Source organism: Lissotriton vulgaris, chromosome 3_1 (assembly GCF_964263255.1).
Source record: "Lissotriton vulgaris chromosome 3_1, aLisVul1.2, whole genome shotgun sequence".
NCBI classification, from domain to species: Eukaryota; Metazoa; Chordata; class Amphibia; order Caudata; family Salamandridae; genus Lissotriton; species Lissotriton vulgaris.
Genome location: NC_141689.1, coordinates 1,420,597,604 through 1,420,619,951, shown reverse-complemented (window position 1 = coordinate 1,420,619,951; position 22,348 = coordinate 1,420,597,604).

Below are 22,348 nucleotides of genomic sequence, written 5' to 3'. Positions count from 1 at the left end.
CAGGGTCAGACTGATTTGCATATGGCCATGTCTGACCTGGGGTGGCGCAGTGAGCTAAAGAATGATGATGGATTAAAGCCAGATCAGTTGACTGGGGGTGAGTGCTTGCAATGTTCAACATTCCGTCCATCATCTCCTTTGGTTTTGCTAAGTTTGTCCTATGTTGGCAGGGTATGCCCAGACGTGGGTTCCTTGCTCACTTTGCCACTGTATTCAAGATAGCCTGGCTGATGAGGGTTTTGAACCCGAAACCGGTCCTAGGATGCTTGTTTCCGGTCCAGGGAAGACATGTCTTTGCAGTTCGGGCTAGACTGTTCCCATGAGGCACAGGGTCAGATTGATTTGCATATGGCCATGTCTTACCTGGGGTGGCGGACTGAGCTAAAGAATGGTGATGGATTAAACCCAGATCAGTTGACTGGGGGTGAGTGCTTGCAATGTCCATCTCTCCGTCCATCATCTCCTTTGGTTTAGCTCAATTTCCTAAGGCCAGCTGTTAAGAAGACCCTCAGATTGTCATCACATATCAAATGCTGCCTTTCAATGGCTTGCATTTTGTTACAGATATCAAACTCTCATGTGGTGCCAAAAACTCTAAATCAACACAAAAAGTCCTTTAGCCAATAGTAAGAGATCCCAAGCTAGAGCTCAGCCAGCCAAAGAGTAGTATTCAGCCATCATCATCCCAATATTATTAGCCTATTCTCAATCAGCGCTCAGGGGCCATCAATAAATCAATGTAAATTATCAGCTGGCATTCAGCTTTCAGAGGCCCAAAGTGGCCAACTAATTATCACCAGGCTTACTTTGTCTGTGCTCAGACCCACTCTGTGAGGACTTAGAGTCTATGATCCCATTTACTGGCCATCTGCCTTTCCATAAACATGCTGCCCTCAGCCCATCACAGTTCAGTCGCCAACTATCCTTTAGTGGACTGGCTCTTTTCACAGCGCAGCTCCATCTGGTAGCTGCTGCAGTCCACGTTTGCTGCTGCTAACCCGGAGGTCAGGAGTTCGAGGCCCTCCTCCACCCGCAGGCTCCTGCCTGCGCCTCATCCCTGGTGGTCCAGTGGTAGAGCGTCCCTGCTCTGCTGCTTGACTGCACTTCTATCTCCCTTTCTGCTTTTTCTGTCTCTCTCTTGCTCCTTTTCTCTTTTTCTTTTATTCTGCTCCGCCTTTTGGCTTTGCTTTTCTTCCTTTTTCCTCCTGTTTACTCCTTCGTTGCCCCAGACGCTGTGATCCTCCACGGTCCGCCCCCCTTCAGTATCCATTCCTGTGCTTTCCTGCACCCCCGCTGTCCAGCCCCCCCACAGCACTACTTAATGGTGGCTGCTGCGCAGTGAAAGTGCAATCCACTAACTTTTAGTGGACTTGCTCCTTTCACAGCGAAGCTCCGTCTTGTAGCTGCTGCTGTCCCAGTTTGCTGTTGTTGACCCGGAGGTCAGGAGCTTGCGGCCCTCCACCACCACCGCTCCTGCATTTGCTTTATCCCTGGTGGTTCAGTGGTAGAGCGTCACCGCTCTGCTGCTGGACTGCCCTTCTGTCTTTCTTTCTGCTTTTTCTATCTCTCTCTCTGCTTTTCCATTTGTCTTTTATTCGGCTCTGACTTTTGACTTTGCTTTTCTTCTTTTTCCCTCCTGTTTTCTCCCTTGTCACCCCTGCCGCTGTGATCACCTGTGGCCTGCCCCCTCCATTTTTCCTTTCCGCTCCCGCATTTTCCCACCTCACAGCTATCCAGCCCCCGCAGCACTACTTAATGATGGCCACTGCGCAGTGAAAATGCAATCCACTATCTTTTAGTGGACTTGCTCATTCACTGCGCAACTCTGTCTGGTAGCTGCTGCTGTCCCCGTTTGCTGTTTCTGAACTGGAGGTCAGATCTTCGAGGCCCTTCTCCACCCGCAGGCTCCTGCCTGCACTTTATCCCTGGAGGTCCAGTAGTGGAGCATCACTGATGTGCTGCTTGACTACCAGTCTCTCCCTCTTTCTGCTGTTTCTGTCTCTCTCTCTGCTTTTCTCTTTCTCTTTTATTCTGCCTCTGCATTTTGGCTTTGCTTTTATTTCAGTTTCCTCCTGCTTTTCCCTTGTTGCCTCTGCTGATGCGATCCCTTGCAACCCGCCCTCCTCCAGTGTCCCTTCCCGTTCCCTCATTTTTCCGTCTCCCAGCTGTCCTGCCCCCCCACAGCACTACTTAATGGTGGCCACTGTGCTGGTCGGGCCGCTGGCACGATGAAGGCGCGCCAAAGGCAAGCACATCTGCACCTCTCCAAGCCTGGTAGCGCCCAGCATCAGGGACCCTGGTACCAGTGCTTAATTTGTAAAATATTAAGTGCAGGTGCTAAACTTTTCGTAGGAGGCCACGCCCACTTCCACAGCTCCACCCACTTCTTACACTGGCTCCACCCACTTACTATATTGGCTCCACATTCGTCCTCAACTGGTACCTCTGAAGACATGCGAGGCAGACAGGCATGCATCTGAACAAAAGGAGGCGGTGGAAGGGACAGTAGATATAATATTTGGCCATTCACAAGGAATATACATTCAATAGCCCTGGCCCTGTCAAGTACGTGCCGATGCTTAGCACCGGAAACCACCTGCACAAATAAGGCCCTGTTCAAAAATGCCGAAAGCCCTGAAGTCTTTCTTTTTTCTCTAAGTATACAGCTTGCACTCTCTATAAAGTGCTGACCTGTAATCTCCTAATTCATAATGCAGTCATGTTATTCACAGTCACACCCTCCCATTTCCCTGCTAGGAGCTCTGAAACAGGTGCAAGTACTATATAAAAATATCCAAAGGCAATTGAATTAATAATAATGGCTGCTAGCAGGCGCTGCAACTTCCTTTACCCAGTAAAGCAACGGCTGCCTGGTGTTCATCGTCGTTGGTGTTGCTCGGTCATTTGGTATCACGATTATTTGGGATGGTTGAACAATGAGAGAAAGCGTTTTGCTTTCAGGACTGGTTGACTCGATGCTTAAAGTAGACATTTGTAAGACAAAGAACTGTCCTTTGTCCTTGTGCGGGTCCTGCCAGGCAGGCACTGCTGAAACAAGTGGTCTGGCGTTCTCCTGGACCATGTTCCTGATTTTCTTGATTTGGGGTGATATAAAACGGTATCCATATACTAGGAGTCAAGAGGGAATTTACAGGGCTAGGTCACCCTCCACTCAGTCAATCAAAAATCACACAAAACCTAGTCCTAAAGTGATATAAAACGGGTCTGTTTTATATTGCAACACCTCGATCAAAACCCAAAAGGGTTTCACTGTGTACTTGGGATTGTAAACACACATGTTTAAACTCCAGCTAAAAACTGCATGGAAAAATTGGTGTAAAAACACCTAGGAACCATCCATTCACATGTTCCCCTCAATTCTCTGTCCACAACTCTATTCTGAACTCTCTCATACCTCCACCTGTCCTCACCATGCATTTCCATACCCCTCCTCGCTGCCATCCCTGATCTCCTTCCTCTATGAACCAACCCTCCCTCTGTAGCACCCCTTTCCCTCCAGTGACAACTTCCGTTTCCGCACCCGATGTGAAACCCCTGTGCCCTATATGAAGGGATCCGGAGCCCGGCATGCTCAGACTCACTCAGCAGCACGTACACACCCTCATGCCCAGTCTCGCCTCGACGCTGGCTGTGGCGAGCCCTGATGCCAGCTGAGCGCACTGTGCACTGACCCCGCACCTGGCCGCCCTTTAGTACCTGTTGAGATGGCCTCTTTATTACCAGCAGTATTTATGAATCTGTAATTCTGCGAGACACACGGGGGGATGCTAACCTGGAACTCATCACAATCCCCTGCTTTTGTAAATACCAAATTCCATCATGCAGAAAAAGATTGTGGGGAAGTATGATGTTAGCCATTTACAACAAATCTGAGAATTTCCAAATAACTATCACTCTGTTAGTACAAAAATTGTAATAGAGATTCCATACCAAACTCAAGTGCTATACATGTATTCAGCCTGGTGAGATTCCATACCAAAGTCTGCAAATACATATTTACATATTGTGCCAAGTCCTCTATGGCTGATCCATTATCCTAAATGGTGGGCCTACCAGGTGGGGAAGAACCCATCAAGTGCATTTTGGGAAATGTATAAATACATAGGAAACATAACGGGGACAATGAGTATTCATAATCTGATGTTAAACCACATTACTTCCACTAAGTGAGTTTATTAATTAATGGATGTGGTAATAGATGGCATAGTGTTACCATTCAGTTTTTTTTTAACAGCATCCCTCATGTAACTGCCTTGGGATTTCACCCATAAAGTTTGACTTGTTCATATTGACAATAATTCCATCTTTGTCCGTATCACCTATGACATTGTTATCATTCTCCTGCAACCACATCTCTTGTATAGATATTCTATTTATGGTGACATTTACTTCCCTTAGAGTGAGAAATTAGGGGTGGGGGAAAGTCACGGGATTTTACTTTGCTGATTTCAACAGTTACATCATGGGAGTGGGGTCAGGGCCTCACTCCTCAGCTCTCCTCGTCCCCTCGACCCTGTGCGAAAGGGGGATAGCTAGGGCTTCCTGGCGCCTGGCAGCCGTGACTGCTATCTACCAGCAGATCTTGTCTTGAAGGCCTCAACCCAAGTTAGTGACAACGTTCACATCTCCTTTTGAAGTGTTTTCACCCCTAATGAGTCACTGAAGTGTCAATACCTCCCCTGTGAGCCCCTCATCCCAGGTCTGTAGTGCAAGCAAGATGTCCGTTAGTCCAGTCTGAGCGAAACTGCAGCGCCCAACTCCCCCCCTCGCCCCCCTGCAGCTCCCAACTCCCCCCCCCCCCCCTCCCCCCCACACACACGGCCGCACTGTCAGTCAGGAGGTGCGAAAGGGCAGCCTGAGGCCAAGAAACCAAGGGGAACGGAAACAAAAAACACACGCACTGGCAAAAACCAATAGGTTTCACCTAACTTAAGTGTTTAAATTCTAATCCTACCGTTACTCTTGGCGGGCCTGGGGATACAGTCGACACACACTGCCGGCTGAACTGAATACTGCCTTGTGTCTTTGCTTCCTAAGTACGTACGGTACTGCTGCAATAGATTAGGCTACGGCGGCGGAGGACTGGAGGTGCTGGTCTGCAGTGATTATGCTTGGGCGTGGCAACTGGTGGAGGCAAAGTAAAAGAAATGTTCACGCGCTCCCGCGCGCACAGCCCCTACCCCATCAGAACCTCCAGCCCGGCCCCTACTCTCCGCCCAAGGCGCTTAGGCGCCCAAATACCTAGTGTGTCTCGGGCCGATTCCGAACTTCCGCTGCAGGCTGCCTGCTGCATGCTAAGTCAAGTGACACTCGGCAGTATATCTGTAAAACAGACTGCGTGGCTGCACCGAGTACAACAAAAAAGTACATTTAAAAAAACATCAATATGGGCGTGCACAGCAGATGCGTAGACCCGGCCCTCATAATTAAGTGCCGGTGCTAAGCATTGGAAAGCACCAGCACAAATTAAGCACTGCCTGGTACTCGGACACTTCACCACTATGACACCAGCACCCTCCCCGTCATCAACCCTGGATGCTACGCCTGCCATCTAGCATCAGCAAATACCCATGGACACTTCACCTGCCGGAACTGCAACCAAACCTCCACCCATGGCAACACACCAGCTCCTCTCAGCACCGTCTAGCCGACTAACGGCGCACCCAACTGGCTCAACTTCATACTCCTCAACGTGCAATTCCCTCCACAAAAAGGCACAGAAATCTGGGGCCTCCTCGACGTCACCTCTCCTTGCATTGCTTTCCTTATGGAAACCTGGACTACCTCCTACTCCGAACATTGCCATCGTGATCCATGACTGATACAAAATCACCGGCAAGGACCGCCCGACCACCTAGGAGGAAGCATCGCCATGGCGACAAGAACACCCTCCAACTAGCCAAGCACTCTAATGACCCAACGACCATAGAACACCTCCACTTCCAGACTAACCCCAACACCACCCTCCTTGACACCCTGGTCGACAGGCCCCCCGACTGCTCTTCACCAACGCCATCATATACCTCATCGCACCAAGTGCTCTCGTATCCACCTACTACATCCTACTCAGAGACATCAACTTCCACATGGACAACCCCAGCAAACAGAACACCGTCTTCCTACTGGAGAACCTCAACAAAATCGGACTCAAGCAGCTTGTCACCGCACCTACTCACACAGCCGGCCCCACGTTCCACCCTATCTTCTCCGCCAGCTGGAGCATCAGCTACCACCACACCACTGAACTCTCCTGGACCGACCACCAGTGTGTGCATCTCGCATTTAGATAATAAATGAAATAGCAATGGGTCAGAAATAATAGAACTATCTAGAGAAACTGTGTTATCTCAACAAGGGTACAATCACGAAATCCACAGAGAGTAATTTGTGGTGAAAAATTGTGTTCCCATCAGATACCCATCCTGTGCCGCCCAACATCATTTGGGATCCTTCACCCGAAGGAAGTGGTAGACATCCACTCTGGATTAGGTAGATTGTAGCCTAATCTGGTCAAAGAATACTCAAATGTAGGGGTAAGAATTAATGGCATCGGGGGTAATCCGACTAGCAGTGCAAGGAAAAGTGATTAAGTGACAGTGCTGTGTGCAAAATGGATGATTAAGATTGGGTTGTGGAAGTGGAAAAAACTATTTTAATAAGATCCTATCCACACCCAAGGATAAAAACAGTGCAAAGTAGTGTTCAACAAATGACTACTAGTGAAGTAGTGTGGCTCACTGGTTAGAGGCGGCAGACCCGAGAGCAGAGGACGGCCCGGGACCAGGGTTCGATTCCCGGCGCGGCAGGTTTCTGGACCAGGGTCAGCGGACTCGATAATTCTCTCACCTCGGTGCCCACTCTGATCAGCGTTCACACTCGGCAACTCTGGGCATTAGCTTGCCTCATCTTCACTAACGGCCCCACCAGACCGCCGGGGATGCCTGGTCTCACCCTGGAGATACCCATTAAGGGACCATCTCTCAGGGAAGCCAGGAAGGGTTTCGCAGCGGTCGAAGCGCCTTGGGACCCTACGGGTAAGTAGTGCACTATATAAATGCCTACACACATGGATTGTAGGTCGACATGTTTCTGCAGTTGGTGTGGGGTCAAACGATCTCCTCCTGCTTCATCAGGACCTTAACATGATGCTACTGCTAATATGTGAAAAAAGTGAAGAAAATAAACGAAATTCATATCACCCAATTTGTGGGGAATTCACTCTCCACCTCACCTGGCTACAGCTCAGGTAAAAATGGAGCACCCCTCTGTCCGTCGGTACTCCGGACATCCGTCTAGGCTGTCTTCGTGTCTTCCGCCAAGAGTATGACTATACCATTGTTCACCGGCTGGGAAAATATCAAAACCCTGCTGACTACTTTTCTTGGATGCCTGTGCAGTGCCTGTTTACCCCGTCCAAAATGGCAGAGGCCTATGTTAACTTTAGTACGAGATCCAGCACTCCTGAAGCTGTGTCTGTGGAGCCAATAAGTGTTGCTACCAATGCATACAGGAAACATAATTATGTATCAGCCCAGAGAAAACATGCTTGATCTCTTGATAATGACTGTGAATATCAGAAATTCAAGAATGTGCTTGATGAACTTTCCGTTACACAAGCAGGGATTATCTTGTGAGGGTCTAGAATTGACATTCCTGAAAGTGAATGACTGCAGGTCATTGAAGTGTCATGAGGGATATTGTGGAAAACCCTCTGAGTTTGGTTTCCTCATCTTGTTGAGAGAGCACGGGCTTGTCATTTGTCTAACTGTTTATCTCCCAGAATAACACAGCATCCTTTTAACAAGTCAGATCTACCAAGACATCTGGAAGAAAATTGCAATTGACTTTTTTGGACCCCTTGCAGATGGCCATTACCTCACTTGGATATCAAGCCTCAAAAAAGCACACCTTTATGGGCTAATGGTTTTGTTGAATATTTTATGAGCACTCTTAAGAAGGCTGTCCAGCACACTGTGCTGGACGGATCTGAACTCAAGTCTGTTCTTTTTTATAATTTTTTTTTTTTTACCAAGCTCGGATATAGTTTATTGACCAGCCCTAAACTATAATGTAACAGTAGCTGTGTTTGTGATCTTCATGACGCTTGCACTCTTTTTTGGAGTACACATACTTAAATCACATGGATTTCCTATGCTTTTGAGTAGCCAGATTAAGTCCTCATTTCACAGCTTCTGCTATTGCTTTGAACAGAAGCAGTAAATAAAATGTTTATAATGAATTGCATTGGATTCTTATCAATTATACCTCATAAACGTGGACTAATTATTCTGAATTTTTTATAAAGGCTAACTAAATGAAGTGTTGCTGACAACATCAACTACAGTGATTACATACTCGTTTTTATGTATACAATGAAGGAACATGACTTAGTCTTGATGTTTGTAAATACCTTGACAGTGCAGGTCTAAAACTCAATGCTGATAAGCGTGACTTTGACAAAACTCAACTGAAATTCTTTTGGTACATCTTTTCCAATGAGGGCATAAGACCTCAAAAAAGTTATGGTCATGAAAAGCAGGCCCATACTTTAAAAAAAAAAAATCTTTTGCATTTCCATCCAGACAAAGGAACAAATAAGCGTGAATATACAGTAGTCCATAATCAAAGGATGTCACAGCCTTCGAGAATAAGCGATTACAGTGTTAAATAGCATGTTCAACAAAGCACAAAATAAGCAGACTAATGTCATCAATATTAACATGTTGCATGAGGGTCCGTAACCCAACCTCACTCATAGCAGTATCCACCCGTGGCAGCCATATCACCCATCTCCACTGATCAGACCAGTTCCCCAAAGTGGCGCCCTTTCGGTTATAAATATGATAATATGCAAACCACAGTTCCGGGCAGAATCACCCCACTCCCGCTGCGACAATTCCCTGCTCCAACTGCGATTCATTTTCCTGTCTAAGTGTCTCAACATATGTCTTATATGGCCGCCAGATATCTATGGGGTAGGACGTACTGGGGATCGTGTCTGCATAGAGCTCACTGTTCACATTACAATATGCGATACTGTGCAGCCATCTGTGGACATTTGGGGCAGTGGTCCGTCCCCAGTGCAATGCCACCTCTCGTTTAGCTAATAAACGACACCATGAGGCCAACTTACGTATTTTCCGAGGGAAAGTGGACGTGTAGCTGAGCAGTGCCATCTCAGGAACAGGGGTCAGTGGGATATGCAATATCAATCCAAGTGTATGGTGTACTCGACCCAGTATTCCTGTAGGTTCGGGCATGTCCAAGTGAGGTGTGCGAAGTTCGCATGGGGTGCAGAACATTTGCGACATATATGGGGCTTAGTGGGATCTATTTTGTGTGCAAGCACCGGAGTAAAATAGATGCGACGCAGGAATTTGAAATGGAGGCGTTTGTGTTCGCTGTTTAGGGAAACCTCTTGTGTGACTGAGCAGCAATGGACCCACTGTTCGTCAGTAATAGTTATTTCTAGGTCCTGTTCCCAGTCTCTGCAAATTTTACTGTCTGGTACCGGATTTAGTGAGGTACATGTCTTATAAAGCTTAGATATCAGGTGTGTGTTGTCTTCTTTGTCCATGAGGAGTGTGAGAGGAAGGAACGAGACTGGCTCTAGCGGACTTTGTCAGAGTACGCTATAACAGTCACTCAGATGTGATGGGAATCAGTCGAGGATTAACAATGGGTAGGGCGGAGGAGAAGAGCTGCTCCGTTCCAGTGACCCAGCATAGTTTATGCCATGCCCAGCTCGTGGAGGATACAGTCTGAATATCGACAGGGACTTTGGTAAAACCTACGGGTAAAACCTCTGACAGGTACCCGGGCCATACCAGGTCTGCCTCTGGTCTTAAATAGGGAATACGGGCATCAGGGTGATACCAGGGAAATGCATAACTGCATTGTGCCACCAAATAATAGAGCTGAAAATCCGGCACATTTTAACCACCTTGCTCATAGGGCAGCGTGAGGACTGGCCAGTGGACCCGTGCCTGCTTACCCTCCCAAACAAGTTTGCTCAGAAGTGAACAAAGTGTGTTAAAAAAGCTATTGGTGAGGGGAATAGGTATGTTGTGAAAAAAATATACAATTTTGGGTAGGACTACCATTTTGATATTGGCCACACGGCCTGCTATCGATAAGGGTAACTTCAACCAATTCTCTATCTGAGCGTCAAGTGCGTTTATAGCCCTACCGTAATTGAGACTGAGTATTTGGGATGTGTCCAAGTGAATGTGGATGCCCAAGTACTTTACCGACTCCGTACAGCACTCAAGAGGACACACCAGCTCCCATGGTTTTGTGGCAGGTGTCACTGGGAAGATGACTGATTTGTGCAAATTCATGCCCAGTCCTTAAAAGTTGCCAAATCGGATAATCTCTCTAATTAACTCTATTAAATTATCCTCGGGGGTCTGACATATAAGATAGTGTCATCGGCATACGGCAATACCAATAACGGGCCAGTATTGAATTGTAATCCCCTATGTAGATGTTTTTCCTGAAAATGACGTATGAGGGGGCCCATGGCCAGAATGAACAATAACGGGGACAGTGGACAGCCCTGCCTGGTTCCTCGTGTTAACTGAAAGGGATTGGAAAGAGTGCCATTCGGTTACAGCCGAGCAGTAGGTGTATTATATAAAAGGGCTGTTGTGGCAATAAAACCCATAGGCATGCCATGTGGCGCATTATGGAGAGGAAAAAGGCCCATTCTAGAGAGTCAAAGGCCTTCACCATGTCCAGTAGGACGGCGGCCGCAGGAGTATCCGGGTCAAACCTGTGGAGGACCGAGAACAGCGTGCAGAGATTCAGGGAGGTGGAACGATGAGGTACAAACCCAGATTGAGCTCGGGAGATAATGAATTGCATTAGCTGAGACAGCCAGTTGGAGATGACCTTTGCCAATATGTTATAATCTAAATTTAGTAGGGACGTTATGAGCCACATTACGTAGGGTCTTTGCCAGGTTTGGGAGAAGGATTACCACCGCCCACGTAGAGTAGGGGGAAGAATCTGTCTTTCTAAGGCCTCTGCATATACTTCAATAAGTTTAGGGGCTAGAACGTCTTTGAACGTTTTGTAAAATTCTCCCGTGAACCTATCCAACCCGGGAGCTGAGGAACTAAGAATAATGTCGATGGCAAGAAGCACATACGTTACAGAAAGAGGTTCAGCTAAGGAGTCCTGCATATATTTTTCCAGATATACTAACGCAACTTCGTCTAGGTATCTCTCTTGCGCTGCTTTATCTTCTCAGAGAGTAGACTTATATAAATTGGAAAAGAACCTCAGAAAGCTACCCTGGATATCTTTGGTAGTGGTGAAAGTGTGTGCGTCAGAGGACCTTAGCTCAGTGATGTATGTTTTGTGATAAGGTGGGCGCAATAAGTGTGCAAGGGCCTTGCCGGGCCTTTCCCCCTCCCCATATCGTCTAGCAGTCTGGTACTTACCCAATAATAGAATTTCCCTAACCGCTGTATCCCTGTAGTCCTCTAATAATACCAACCGTCTTTGTTCATATGTGGGAGATGAATGTCGTGTTGATGTCTCGTCCAGCATTTTGAGCTCTCGCTCCACTCTTGATAGTGTGTTACATAGATCCCTAAGGACGCCTGCGTGTTTTGCTATACATGTGCCCCTAAGGACTTCTTTGCAACCCTCCCACAGTACCCCCCATGAGTCCACCGAGCCGGTGTTCATTTCAAAATAGTCGACAATAGCCACTTGTATTTCTGCCCTGAAAACTTCATCCTGGAGTGCCAGTTAGGAAACCGCCATTGGCGTGCAAATCCCTCTGGGGGTGTGTGTGTTGGGGGGGGGGGTAACTGCAACTGTAATTTAACCGGGGAATGATCCGAATAGGTCCTAGACAGAGTCTCCAGCTGAGTGCATCAGCCGTATATGTCGTGTGAGAGGAGCCAAAAGTCTATCCTAGACCATGTGCTGTGTTGTCCTGAATAGTGTGTGTATTCTGTTGTGTTTGAGTTGCGTTTCGGTCAGACATCTAATAAAGAGAACCTATCACATAAGTCCCTGAGAGCACGGCGAGCTCGGGTTTAGTGTCATGTGCCCCGGATGTACTGTCCATGACAGGGTCAGGTGATAGATTAAAGTCTCCGCCCACTATCAACGTCTGCGGGTCAAGCTTGTCTATATGCGAAGACAGGGCATGGAAAAAGTCAGGGGAGTCCAAATTCGGGCCATATATACACAGAAATGTCACCTCCCTGCCAGATAGGATGCCAGAAACAGTCAAATAGCGTCCCTCACTGTCGTGTTGAAAGGCACTCATGCAGAAAGGCACCCTATTGTGAATTAAAATGGCTGTCCCCCTGGCGTAATTACTATAATTGGCAAAATACCTATTTGCTCCCCAGCTAGACCCAAAGTGTGCCTTGTCAGTCTTGGGTAGATGGGTTTCTGGTAAGAGTGCAACATCTACCCTGTGCCTCTCTAGATAGTGTATGATCTGTCGCCACTTCCGATTGTTCTTCAAGCACCGCACATTCCAGGAGAGTAGAGTGAGGCTCAATGGACCCTCAACATTACCGAACCTGGTCATCTGGATGCTGTAATGATCTCAGTATCACAAACTGTCGACTCTGAATAGCAGTGAACAATGTATAACGCTGTGAACACGCATGAAAGGACTGACTCATAATTGAAAAAACCCACCCCTCACCCACCACCCAGCCAGTCCCCAACCGGGGAAGGGCCAAACCCCAAATGAAAGTGGACATGTAGTACCAAAATACTTTACATAGAAATGACAATCCCAAAAAACAGTACCCCAATATGAACCGAACCATACAAAAAGGATATACCACGGGAGAGCAATGCCCCGGCTGGTCTCCGGTAACTGTAATATCATCACAAATTTGTGTAACTTGTTCCTGCAAAGTGAAACATAAAGGAATGTCAAATAAATGGACTGATCATCCAGTGCCAGCACTCGAGAAAAGCTCTGCACTTTCATCTGAGCCGCTGTGTGGGGGTGACGGCCTGGACCTGGCTCCATCTGTGAGAGTGTTCCTCTGTTTATACAACTTGCAGAACTCCTGTGCCTCCGATGGGTTGTCAAATATTCGGGCCCTTCCATCCACATTCACCTTCAATCTAGCAGGATGCAGCATACCACCATAGCGTAAGTTCAGGTTTCTCAGGTGTGACCTTAACACTGTTGAATTTCCACCTAGCATCCTGTACCAAGGCGGTGAAGTCCGGATAGAAGGATAATTTGGAGCCTTGCCAGTCCACGTCGCACTTTTCTCTCGCTAAGCACAGAAACGGGTCCCTGAAGTTCAAGACACATGCCACGATAGGCCTGGAAGAGAGACCAGGATTTGGACGAGGGCCTAGAGATCTATGCGCTCTCTCTATTACAAAGTCAGGGGTGAAGGCCTCCTTGCCGAACAGTCCCAACAGCAGAGTTTCGATAAACAGATCCATGAGGCCGGCGGGGGTTGACTCAGGGACGCCAAGAATGCGTACGTTATTCCGGCGACTTCTTTTAAAAAATGTGCTCCACTCGTTCTAGACGTTTAGCTGACTGCACAGTCCCATCCTCAATATCCGATATGCGGGCCTCTGCGAGATCCAACCTTCTATCGTGCGCTTGTACTTTAGTGCCAAAGTTTGCGATGGTATTGTCGAGGGAGTCAAAGTGACTGTCCAGTGCCTTGAAGCCTGCACGCATCTCCTGGAGTAAGGAGTGTGCGGTGTCAGAGGATCCATCTCCAGGAGCTGGGCCTTGTGCAGATTCCACCATGGTGGAGGTTTGCGCGGTGGAGGTGTGCGCAAGTTTCACAAAGGGAAGCGTTCTCTGTTTCGGATCTTTGCGGCCCATGCCATGCTAGGCGCAACTACCATGACCAGCCAGGTCCCAAGGGTGATTACGGGGTGTACCTATACCTCGTTCGAGGCGTGAGTGTGGTCATGTGATAATCGGAATCCCCCAGCAGCAAAACAAGAGGGCCCAAGGACTGTTTGTAGAAGTGGTCTACCAACGTAGCACGAGGAAACAGACAGTCTCACGCGCTAGCACAATTGCAATAGCAGGGTACAACGCAGCCCAGGTGTCCGTGTCCAAAATTACTCAGGTGTTGTGACCGCTGAGGGGAAGTCAGCCCCTAGCTCCAGCGGGGATCCGGTGTCCCTAATGTGTGGATGTCCCTGCAGATTTTAGGGGTGTCCTTGTTGGGAGGCACCCTGCTTTGATCTATCTATGCGGGCTGACCATCCATGGCGATGTAGTGGCTGCCTGCCGATCCGTCGCGACAATAGTGGTGTACTAACAAAGTTGCTGTAGGACCCCACACTGCAGGCATCAGGGATCTAATGTGTCTCCACGCCATTTTCCGATGCCTGACAGCGTCCCCGCCAGAGGAAGGAGGTGCACGCAGTGCTTGTAGCGCGCCCCTCACCCGCATGTCCTGTGCATGTATCAATTAAGCGCCACTATGCCGGTACCGAGGTATCTCCCGGCCAGCAGCAAAGTCCAAAAGTGGAAGCAGGAAGACTTCACAGCAGGGGGAGTGGGCCGCACTCACCAGGAATCCATGCGGCCGAGGGCGCCCTGTGCAGCCACGACCCGGGGTATCCGGCAGGAGACGTGCACTGATCCCGCAGAGGGGGGAGTCTTGTCGCAGGGTCACAGCGGCGGTCCCCAGGCACTAGGCAGCTCCATTCAATGACTGGAAGGCTCTGCAATGATTCCAGCTCCTATTCACCCCGTACTAGCATCTCGATAGCGGCGCTGGCAACCGGAACACATCAGCATGTCAGAGAACCATACTGAGCTTCAAATCTGAGCGGCCATCTTGGTCGCCAGCTTGGCCACGCCCCCTCTACTCAAGTCCGTTCTTCATTTTACTCTTCAGGCTTACAGACCTACCCCCTATTCTACAACTGGCAAAAGCCCGGCCACGCTAATGTTCCTAAGTACCATGGGTACCAAGCTCCCCCAGTGGACCCCTGTAACAACAATTGATGGTCAGAAAATTTGACTCACTGATTCATTTCACAAGTCCAGAATGAAGACTTGTGCAGACAAGTGTTGATGTGCTCAGGACATTATGTTTCAGAAAGGAGACCATGTCCTTGTCAAGCAGAAATGAAAATGTTGACTGCTACCGTCCTGGAAAGGCCAACACAAGTGATTTCTCACATTTCAAGCACTTGAATCGGAAACTGTCTGCTACAGACACCCAGTGCCAGACTGTCATCAGAGGGTCAGGAAAGCCCAATAACAGCATCAGAATCTAGATCACCAGTGCTGCTGCGGCTGTTTCTCCTGTGTTTCTTCATCCTCACACGAGATCAGGAAGAGTGGTTTGAGTGCCTAGACAACTCATTGAGGAACTATGATGTGTGTGCATGTATATATATATATATGTATATATTTCACAAAATGTCCCGGTCTCCCAGGAGAAACGGGCCGCACTCCTCACAGGTTGCATCAAGTTTGTTATTTATTTTTCCAATTCTTCATTTAAGCATAATTTATCAGGCTAACAAGAGACGAAAAAGACTCCTACGTGTTTCGGCATTGCCAAATGCCTTGCTCACGTGAGCAAGGCATTTGGCAATGCCGAAACGCGTAGGAGTGCGCCCCTTTTTTCCTGGGAGACCGGGAAATTTTGTGAAATGTACAGCGGTATTGGTTTCTACCGCAGGAGCGACGCACCGCAAATGAGCGCCAGAAATCTGTAACTAAGGGAACCGCTTAGAGGAATATATATATATATATATATATTCACTGAAAAAACTATAGGTTTCCGCCACGTTATAGCTAGAATTAGCATTTAAAAAACCTTGCAAATTCACTGAAAAAAAACACATAGGTTTCACACATGTTATAGCTAGCTGGAGATTTCACTCATACAAAACCATTGAAATTCCCCCGTTATAGTTAGTTCAGCTAACTATAACTCGCGCGCCCGCAATGCACTCTTGATGATGTCACATATTACATCACTCATGACATGGCCAGTGACATCACTCATGACATCACTCATGACATCTCAAATGACATCACTGATGACACTCTCCTACTTCGACTTTCCCAGGAAAAACATCTATTCTGTGTAGCTGTAGATTTTATAACCAAACTCTACAATGACTGCTCTTTTAGAGACTTCATCAGTACATTCCTCTAAGAAACATTTTGTTACTAAGCCACCTCAGAAAAAGAGAAAAGAAGCTTTCATTTGGAGGTTTTCTTCATTTCCGGAGGGACAGAAAAAGGTGAATGTTCCGAAAGTAACATGCAAGATCTGTGAGGTTACATTTTCCAGGCTGACCCCACTAAAAAGTACTCTTTCGGGACAGCCTCAATGGTTCACCATTTCAAAAATTTGCACCCAAATAATTATGGAAGGATGACAACACAAAGGTTCCAGGAAAACCCTCAACCTGCAGTTCCTTCTACCTCAAAAGCACCACCACCTCTTCCGAACAGTCTGCATCCTATTATTGTGCCTCAGTTTGCAAATCTTACAATTCATTGTAAATTTTGCAGAGAACTCCTTTGTTACGGTGAGCAGTCTATTCACCTCATTGTGAAGAGCAAAGAAGAGCACCGTTGCCCAAAACAATAATATTTTTTTTCATTTTTCTTCCTGTTCCACAGTTTTTCTGTTTCCAGTTTCATTTTTTTGGTTAAAAAAAACAACTAAAAACTTCCTGAAAAAATACAAAACAAAATAGAAAACTAAAAAGAAAAAAAAACACTTATTTTCAGAACTACCTCCACTGGCTTAAAAAAGAACTATATTTCTATATTAGTGTGTAAAACTTTGTCAGAATGAATGTGTAGTGCATAAATGAATGAATGAATTAGTAATGTATGGTGAATGTGAAAGTCCTACAGCATAAATGTATAAGGTGTTTACCTATACTATACTGTAGTACCTCAGAAGCTCTTCAATGTAACACACCCATATAAATATGTTAGAAGTCTATACTTCAATTTGCACTGCTAGTGAAACTGCCTGGGGGAATTTGTATGTGTTAGGAGCAAATTTACAACCCCATTGTACCTCTTTTACGCATCTTTTCCGTCACTTTTGTGATGCAACGGTGTTGCAAAAGATGTGCATATGGAAGGTGCATCCTATTCTAAAGCCCTGCGCCAGGAAGAGACTTTCCTGCGCAGATAAGGGGGGGGGGGAGGGAGTGCAAGTGTTCTAGCATAGGAACACCTCCTAAAAGTGACTGAGTGAAATCTATAATATTTCAGTCAGTCACTTTTAGTCCTATGCTACATCAAAACCCTGCACCTGCTTGAAACAGGTGTGAGGATTGACACAGCTATGTGAGCATAGAACCCCAAGAGCATTGCTGGAGCTGCGTTGCACTTGGAATGCAAATCAAGCAATGCACCACCTTCAAAACACAAATACATCACATATCTGTGCCGTTTTTGTTCCATAATACATTACATTGTAAATACGGTGCATCGTTTTGCTGATATCACAGTGCACAATAACTGCCATATCTCTGGAAATGTACCACTTATTGTGCATCTCCTGATTACTGTTTCAATGTAGAGAATGGATTACTTCACACTGATCAATGAGTCACTACACAACTATAACAGGAATGACAGAGTGTTTGCTGGAAGTGTAAGGATAGAGACTAGGGAATTCAAAATATAAAAGGTAAATTTGCAGGTGCATAGAACAGTACATGCAGAGTAAATAGGAGTTTGAAGCAGTCCATATACTAAGGCCTACTTTGCTCCATAATTACTTAGGTACTAACTGCATGATTACAGTTCTGCAAAGAGAGGGCATGACTGAATTTATAAGAGCTTCAGTTTTACCACAGTACATATATAAGGAAATACTGCTGAATGGCTCACTACAATATTGAAACAGTAGAGTGAGAGTGATTGTGAACGTCTAATGATACAGACTGGACAATTGAATGTATAAAAAACAAATGTGCACCTACATTGAAGAGTGCATGCATACTCTATACAGGTTTAAAGCAGTACATGGCTTAAGGCCTACTTTGCACCATGATTACTTGAGTACCGACTGGATAATTACAGTTTTGCAACAAGAGTGTCTGTCTGAATTTGGAAGAGCTTCATTTTTAGCACATTGCATACATAAGGGCATTCTGCTGAATACTTCACTACAATACTGAATCAGCAATCACAAAGAGTTTGCTGGAAGTGCAAGAACATAGACTGGATAATAAAAGCTATAAAAGACAAGGTTTCCATGCATACAAGACTGCATGCATAGTGTATAGGACTTTGAAGCAGTCCATGCCCTAAGGCCCATTTTGCACCATGACTACTTGGGTACTGGCTGAATTATTACAATTCTGCAAGGAGTGTGTCTGACAAAATGTACAGCAGCTCCACTTTTAAAACGGTGTATACATAAACACATACTGCTGAATGGCTCACTGCAATACTAAAATAGCAGAACCAAAATGTTTGGAGGAAGTATAAATATACAGACTAGGCAATTGAAAGTTTAAAAGCCAAGTCTACAGGTGCATAGAAAAGGGCATTTATTATTTAATAACCTTCCCAAAGCCCCAAGCGCCAGCACACCTTGCCGAGGGTAGGATTACGATCTACAAATGCTAGCATTTTTTAAATTAAGAGAACCATAAAAATAACAAATATTAAACCTTTTTTTTTTCTTCGAATGATAACGATATGTTTTATACGTATTCTATTTAGATGCTTTTAATCATGAAAATGCTAAGAACACATTTTACCGAGTAACACATTTTAAACTCTCCAACGTATGTAGATAATAATACCTTATACGCGGTACTATCAAAATCGAAACCTTTACACCTTCACAGTTTGAAACTTTTCCGAACACGTAAAAACAGTTAAAACGTGAGCACGTGTAAACTGCAAAACGTGCCATCTACATAGGCGGAGCCACATCTTCCTTCCATAGACTACTAAACAACAAAAAACGATATAAACCACACCTACTGTGCAATTAGTTTCGTTTTCCCGAGTTATTTCTGAATCGTCAATCTCTGTTGCAGGTTCCGTTCTCCAGCATCGGATTCTCTATTTGCGTCAACAAACATATTCCGGAGTTGTAAGTTGTTTCAAGATGGCATAGGCATAGTACTTAGTTGATAATTGTGACTATTTGTCAATATTTAAACATTTATATGTGGAAAAAAATGTTATTGCATGTTTTTCCCTTTTTCTATGTAACGTCAGCAGCATGTTCTTAGAAACAGATATGTTATAACAAATATTACTCCTTTTCTGGCTCCTTTTACCTTATATATAGTGACTTTTTATATTATAATATTGATACTGTACTTCGCTCGAGAGGTGTTGCCAACCTATCAACGCAAACTCTAAACCTTTACAATAATTGTGACAATGATACACTTGTTATTATGTTTTCCCCTAGAGATCACATACTGTTAATATGTATATTATAACATTAACAGTCTTAGTGATCCTAGCGGAATTTACAATCCGTTGTCACAAACAGTAACTATAAGTAAGCAACGTTACCAGCTTGCGGCTTTCTGTCTATTTGCCCCATGTGATCATATGTCTTGAGAATATATACATATTATTCTCAACGTCATAATCTCAGAGGAGTTTATGACCCGTCGCCACGAAGATCTAATTTTTTCACCTCCCGGAGAAAAGAAGTTCAGTAAATAATTACGGCTCGAAACTATTTCATTATGGATGTTCTGTTAAGTACATAACTTTATTTTCCTTTTCTTTTTACTGTAACAATGGTATCAATCGTTATATTATAATAGATTGTCCTATTGCTACAGAAGAGGAATGGGAGATTTTTCAGCGCCATCTGTAATATAATTATCAAATATTTATAAAAACCTGATCAGATATTTTTATATATATTAAAATATAGCTATCATGCATATTTTGTTACTTTAAATATTTAATAAACCCTACATTTCTGAATGTTATTTTCTAATTTCTATTCTTATTTGCGATTCCTATTCACCTTCTCCCTAAAGAATATATAGGACCTGTACTATATATTATAAGAGTAACATTCTATATATTCTTTGGTGAGTATGTGATTTATTAGCGGAACAGTCTGCAACTTGTAAACACTACGACAGCATGTTTCTGAATTGTATAGAATACAAATTGTAAAAATAATAATGCATGCATTTCTATGTAATATGAAACAATTTAGATTTTACTGTTTTACTTGTTCTCTTGAACTGAGATAATGCAGTGCGGGAGTGTTTGTTGTAGCACTTCTATTCTACTTTATCTAAAAGTAACTGATGCCCTCTTACATCAACAAGAATGTGGGGCAACACTTTTACAAACTGTAGCACAAAAATGAACTATATAGCCACGCTTAACTGATATTTTATGAAATCCATTTTTAAATGTCACCCCTTTCATATATACTGCAAATGTTTCTGCAGAAAGTTTATTTTTATTTGCTTAATAAAAACTGTTTCAAACCTTGACTGAATTTCTTGCTGTGCAACTACACCTCCCCATCATGAAAGTAAACACCACATTATAAGTAAATAGTAGTACTAAGAAGTATGTCACCTACAAACTTAATAAAAGAAAACAGCACAAAACACTCATTTTTCCGCCGTGATTTACACATCACACGGCAATTATATAAATGGCCCTTGAAACATATTGTTTACCTCATAATTCCTCTCCACCACCTTATGGGCACTGTACACAATTAATAGTTTTCCTAACCTACCCTCTACTACTATCTTTCCCCATACTCCTTTGGAAAATGCATCACAATATCACTGACAACAGTGAACCGTTCCCACCCAATAAGGAGCAAACTTGTGTTTGGAACACTTTAGCTAATAAAATGTCCATGTTCTCCAAAGACGAGCAAGGAATGACTGCTAAGCCTTCTACTTTTAATACTTTACAGCCAATGAACATTAAACTTCGTAAAGTCCCGCTTGGAGCACGTTACCCTAATACTCCCCGAACAGGAAGGAATCCTTAATAATACTTTTCCACAAACTTCTTCTATGACTAACGGTTCTTATGAAAAAAATAAATATATTTCTCCAGCACAGTAAGTATTTCAATTAGCAACATATTGTGGTGAACTTCTAACCTATGTACTCACACAACTGATCCATGAACTGTTACTATAGTAACAGGCAGAAAAGTAGTGGCTGTACAAAAAAACGTTCTATTTCCCTTGGATCCTCTACAAGACAGAAACAAAACCAAAATACCACATTTGCAACACCTTTGCACAGTTTTTTTTAAATAAAAAAAGAGGCCCCGGAGGTGGGGGAAGGAATCGAGTGGAGGAGAAAGAGGTCCCCGGAACTCCGGGGGGCCATGAGTCCCCCCACATACATATAGTTAAACATCCGGGGGGTAGCGATCCTCGCGCAGGGGAGACCCTCTAGGCCCCCAATTATGAAAAACAAATTGCCCCAGAGATTTGACCCCCCGGGGGATAATTAGCAATAAAGCAGGCTTCACGTTTTTTTTCTTTTTCACTCAATACGCGTACCCTGCGTTTTTTTAATAAAAAGAAAATATCCCGTGTGACGTCATATACGGCACCCCTTACACGTACTCCATGTAAGATTCTAATTATTCAAAAACATATTTATGTATTTAATGTACATATTAAGAGAAGACATTATCTGAGATAATCATAAAAATAGTTTTTTAAAACTGTAAAAAAGGGTATATTACTTTTAAACTCAATTACGGAAATATCGCACGTACATCGTAAGAGTAAAGATAGTTTGAAGACTTATACATTTTATAAAACAATATAGCACTGCACACTAAAGAGAAAAAGTCAACACAATTATTGACCCCTCTGCCAACATTTAAAAGCCCCTGGGGAAGTGATAAATTAATCGAGACTGAATACATTAGTACAGCCTACTGTGCTTATGCTACCAGAAAAGAACAACAACAGTACAAAGCCCAGATTTCCATTGTAGTGATTTCTTAGTTACAGGTCTAGTTGTTAGATCGCCACACACTCTCATGGCTGGTATACACCCACACCACACCTATCCAGTACATCCATCACTACACACGTGACCCTATGTATTAAAAAAGACAGGGCGCACGTGTTCTACGCCATTTTAGAGTTGTTCCCAAAGCACCGAACAAGGGGCCCACTACCACATGCGTGGCCTCTTTGGTCACTGAGTTAGTGGTGCCCGAAGCACTGACCGGGTGAAGAACCTGCGATGATGATGATGGGAGCACGAGTAGGTCGTTAGCCATAGAAATATCAAGATTCGGCACCATATATGAGACTTCTTTGTTGGAGATCAGAACTACCTCATGAAGGTGTCTTCTCCACGA